Source organism: Triticum dicoccoides, chromosome 2B (genome assembly GCF_002162155.2).
Source record: "Triticum dicoccoides isolate Atlit2015 ecotype Zavitan chromosome 2B, WEW_v2.0, whole genome shotgun sequence".
In the NCBI taxonomy this organism is placed as follows: Eukaryota; Viridiplantae; Streptophyta; class Magnoliopsida; order Poales; family Poaceae; genus Triticum; species Triticum dicoccoides.
Window position 1 is genome coordinate 255,951,924 of NC_041383.1, and position 5,768 is coordinate 255,957,691.

Genomic DNA, 5,768 nt, shown 5'->3' on the forward strand with positions numbered 1-5,768 from the left:
ACGTCATTGTTATATTGTATCACATTATCCACCACTGGGCCTAATCTTATCTGCAAAAGAAGAAAACGTGTTAGTGCCTACATGCAGTTTTGAGCATTACTACATGCCTATTTGGTTTACAGGATTTGTAAAATGCACTAACATGCCATCTTCGATCTGACATGATTAACATGGGCATTTGAATATATTCTAGAAAAATGTAGCCTTCTTCACATGAGGTTGGAGTGGATGAAAAGTTCCCTAAGAAAACTAATACAGATGAATCCAAAGGAGAAATGCTTATTGATTGTAACCATATGGATCAAGCAACCAATATGGGGGGGCATGTATGTACTGAAATCGTCCAAAAGAACCTTCAGAAATCATACTACATTGTCATTGTAAACTTGGAAAAAGGTGTCACAAATTGAACTCCCTTATTATTAACATTTAACAGGAAAGGAACATCACCTCGATATATAGCTTCTCCAGGCATGGAAAGCGTCTTAGGAAACTGACAACTTGCTCCAGGTTGGGGCCGATAGATATTAGTGCCAAGACCTTCACTGTGCGCAGTTTTGGGGTCTAGCTTGTCGGAATCATTTTCTGAATGACTGACGAACAAACATCTTCAAAATTAGAAAGAACATTCATTTGTAGAAGGAGAGGTAGAAGGGGGTTGTTGTACCTGAATGGGTGTGGATCCAATAACAAGTTTGGAGTATTTGTGAGACGAGTAGCCCACCACTGTCAATTTACGCGCAGAAATGACATTGATTCTTGTTGGACCTTCTTGATCAACTACAAGTAATCTCTCATGTGCAGGTGTGTCCTCAATGACCATACTGTGGTACACATCTTGTGATGTCTTCCTACCGCACCAGCAACACACAAAAATAGTCCGCAGAGTCATGGAGGTGATGTGCAAGGTACTCAACCCATTGATCACCTGAAGATGAAGGTACTCAAGTGCAGTATAGCCACGGAGCAGGCGCTCCATGTCACCGTTTGAGAGGTAGACGACGATGAACTCGAGGTGCTTCAGTCATGGTAGAATAAGAGTGGGCGCGCCATTAAGGGGGGATGGCAGTTCCTGAACTTGGCGATGCACAACATGGGCGCGAGGTGGAGTGCGGACGTTGGCAACGACCGCCTATGCCCATCATCAAAAGTGAGCTCCTCAAGCTGATCTAGGGCGGGGGATCGGAACTAGTCGTCAAGCTTGGCTCGGTCCTTGCCGTTGGAATGGAACTTACCCATTCGAAGGCCTTTGGTTGGGCCAAGGTGACTGCCGAGGATCTTTGAGAATGCATCCAAGCTTTTGCGATAGCCATGGCAAAGCTCGTGGGTGTCGATGAGGTCGAGAGGGATGGAGTTCCATAGGGGGCGCCACCGGCAAGAAAGGACGATTGTCCGTGCCCCATATCTGATTGGGAGGAGGGAGATGATGACTCTCAACATATCATCGGAGAGGCTACTGATGAAGTTTAGGCCTGCTGGAGTCGCTTGCGGTTCTAGATCGCCCCGCCTCCGCTTGTTGGCAGCTCTGTTCTCCACCTTCGAAGTCTCCTTGTCAGCAGCGCTTTCTGATAGAAATGGGAGTACATGGAATATTTAGTTAAAACAGGGCAATAGAAACGTGTATTGGTAACTAGAAGTTATTAGGTAGGAATATAGTAAGAAAAGGGAATAACATTGGTTGCTTAAATACTACACAATTCATTTGACATGCATTGCTGGGTAAGTCAACATGCAGATAGTTGAAAAGAAAACTTACTTCGAACAAATTCTGGACAGATGATTTTGTCGGGGAAGTTAGCATATATCTCATGACCAAGCCCTTTTATGTGCAGTGCAATTTGAGTGCTAGCTTTCAGTACATAAAACTTAGAAATTTCTTTCCAAAAGCCAGTGCCAAAATAGGAGTCACCACGTTCATCAAGTCTTACAGTAGCAACAATTGTAAATCCATGGTTTGTGTGCAGTATGACATCTATGGAGCCTTGATCTATGTAAAGGGAAAAATTGTGCACTACATAATCTGTTGCATAGCAAGGGATGTTCTACAGAAAATGGTAGGATTGTTAAAGAAAATATGGTAACATGCAAATCTGGGCCCAAATTGAAAGAACTATACAACAGCTGAAATCAAAGGACAAAAATCTATAATTAAACATATAGGGTAAACATGATGTCATGGAAATATGAGAGTAATCAAAATAACAATGCATCATTAATTTGCCTAATATAGAAAGAAGAGGGGAAAATCCCCTTTGACGTATATGGTGCATGTGGCACCTTTTATCCAAATGTAGCAATATTTAGAATATGTTTAAGAAAGTAGGCCATGCCAACTAATTTAGGGTGAGATTGAACATATCGCGCGCGTCCTCAAGTTATCTGGTATGGTGAGATGGAATCTCCGGTGGAGGTCGCAAAGTCCTGAAGTGTGGGCTCACTATACATTCTATGAATGAAAGAAAAACCCTCAACAAGCTCGAATAAAAATGAATTCACGGTGATTTCCGCCGGGTGATTAAAGGAGGCACATGAACTGGGATAAGAGATGAGATAATATCTCATTAAATTAGTTACCTTGTCGTTTATGAGAAAGAACCCTCAGTACGGCAGATTCCCTAACCGAGCGGAGCTGGGTCGACCAGTAGTAGCATTGAGAAAGTCGATGGTGATAGCCGGCAGCAAGCGGAAGTGGCAAAATGCGATGGCCTTTGTCGGCAACCTGGTGGCGGCGGCATGCATCGAGCTAAGTGATTACCGCCGCGATAGGCGGTGCCATGGCATAAACACGGAGGAGCTTGTGCAGGTGTGAATGGGGAATATACCGGAGGGGCTGGCGGGCGGGGTGAGGGTTTTTGTGATGTGGGGATGGTGAGGGTTTTCTTTTTTCTTTTTTGAATTGGGTGGTGAGGGTTTTCTGTCCCACAAAGAATTTTGGGGGCGATGGTTTGCTAGAGCGAACTATGTGTGATTGATGCAACATGCAAAATGAAAGTCATTGCACACGGTTCCAATTTTGGGAACCGTGTGTGATTGACGTACTACCTCCGTCCTGGTTTATTGGTCCTCCTTTGTAATTTTTACCAACTTTTGACCAAATATTGAACATACTTAGACATAGATCATAAGCGTACACGTACATAAGCATAGTTCAACCATCATTAAGCATACTCAAGCGTACATAGTTTGATCAATGCCACATCTCATCTCACATGCCGACACGATCCTGAACCTTCTCCAGGTACTCGGCGTATGCTCCGTGCGCCACCCTACGAGAATACTTCTGCTTGAAGGAGCCAATGGCCCGTCCTCTTGCATGCGCCAGCACACTTAGATACGCATAATGAAGCTTCTGGTTGCAAAATGGTATCCATAGCCGCCGTTCTAGGTCCTAATACGCCTGTTATGCATTCCCGCATAAAGCTCCCTCAGGATTTGCCTCTTGTACCTCCTCTGGCCATCTTCATCCTCGTTGTCCACATCGTCAGACAACACCTATACAAAGAGTAAAACAAATTTGGCATCAAATCAGTGATTACATGCCGTGAAGTAGGACTAGGAATTTATGGCTATTTATTTATACATATCCAGAGATTATGGTTCGATTTTGAAGCACAATCGTCTATGCACAAACCAATCTTGAAGAAAATAATGGCACAAACATATGTAGGTCATTCAAAATCAATTGTCATTTCCTGACTAGGAATTATTAGCACAAACACTAACCCTAGTCGGATTACTAGCAGAAATCATTTGCACAGATGAAACAACTAATCACTTATCACCTGTACCAAATCAATACACTCCACAGATCTAACGAAACTTACTCAGATTTCCTGGATTGGGAGAACATAACCATAGGATTTCTATTCCAAAAAGGGGGAGGCAGGAGTAACCAGAGAAACCCTATGATCTATTTGACACATAAATGGGTATAGATGACTAACCAGCTGTCCGTCGTCGTTGGAGTCGTCGCCGGAGTGGTCGTCAGAGTCGTCGCCGGAGTGGTCGTCGGAGTCAGTGTGGAACTCCGCCTATGGCTGCGGAAGCTCAACACCGTCGATGACATCAGGGTGCAGCGATAACTCGCCGGCGGTGACAGCAACCTCTATCTCCGTCTCCACGCGGTGCTCCAGTGCTTTAGCAGCCCCGGCATCGCCACTCCCTCCAACGGGGCGCTTCAGTGGCATCCTCATACACTGACAGCTTTGAGGACTGAGAGCGGCGTCGAGGATGCAAGAGGAGAGAGAGGATTGTGTGTGTGTGTAGCGAGGATGGGGGGTGCGGACGCTCGGGCACACCATTAATATGTAGTAGTGGAAGTTGTGGGAGAGAGGCGGGAAACAGTCAAACTAATTGCTCGCCTCCCAGTGAGCCTGCGCACTGGACTGCTGGCATGCCTACCAAAGTTTCACACAGCTACTCGCACGCCTCCCGATGACAATGCGCAGCGAGCTCGCCTCCGTCAATTCACACACCTGCACAGACGCCTCCCCGTCTGCCTGCGCGGTGGACTGCTCGCATGCGTCCCGTCAACTCACGCCTGCTCTCATGGCACACGGGTCGCGCGGCGGCACATATATTGTTTTTCTATTTGGATGATTAATGCTTTCGCTTTATTGCTTAGCTGAAGCATGGAACATATCCATTGTTGGTCTAACGCTCATGATTCGAATAAATAATCCATTTGAGATATTGGTTCCCAATTATTAATAATCTCCCGTCTGTAATTAGATAAAGATTACATCAAAACTGGTCTCAAATTTGACAAAAAAGTACAATGCCACTTTGTATTGGTGTCCATATGACAACACGATAAATTTCATGAACTTCAAATAAGTTTTGGATGTACTGGAATTTAAAAATCAAGATTCTCAATGTTTGAAATTTGTTGCATGGGGAGTAAACATGCACCCAGAGAGACACATGTGTTTTTGCAATCCATTTAGGTGCACTGTCACGTGTGCATGTAGCTCAAATTTGATTTTTTCACATTATACCCGTAGAAAATCAATCAATTAATGTACTAAAATGTCTTAATGATCTCTATGATTTTTTTGAAATTAAAACGTCCCTCCTTTGGTAACATATATGTTCACCCTGGGATAATTAATTGGACATGCATCGTAGTTGCGGTGGATTCGCGGTGTGTGTGTGGGTGTGTACGTCTAGGGGTGGCGGGTGTCTCGCAGTACACTACGTGTTGTGAGCAACCATGTTGGAGGCCGGTGCCACATCAGATTCATGAAATCGTTATTTAAAACTTTACACAACCCTTTCATACATACATGTTTTGGCCACATGCAGTCGATGGTTGTCCTACACGACACTCGATACTCGCTTGTGACGCTTTCTGTGGGCCCGCGAGGTCGTCATCCATCACTTTGACGAACAGCCGGCAGTGAGGTTAATTTGACCAGCAAGGTAGAATCTTTTTTTTTTGTGTTATGGTGGTATATAGTACGCATCGAAGAGGTGGGAGGGGACTAGCATATATACTATAAGTATGCGTCCGTGAACAAGTACACCTCACTCCGTGTCGGGAGTTTTTGGTTTCCGAGGCACGTGCTACATAAAAATTGTGAAATTGGTCATTCAAACATCACACAACACCTTTTTGGGCCACATGCATATCCTAGCTAGGACACTCATGTGTGACGCTTCCATCTGTGGTCCCACGAGGCCATCGTTGATGCATGCATACATCACTTTGACCTACATCAGGAGAGGTTAATTAATTTCACCATCGATGAGGATTCTTTTGGGTTGTA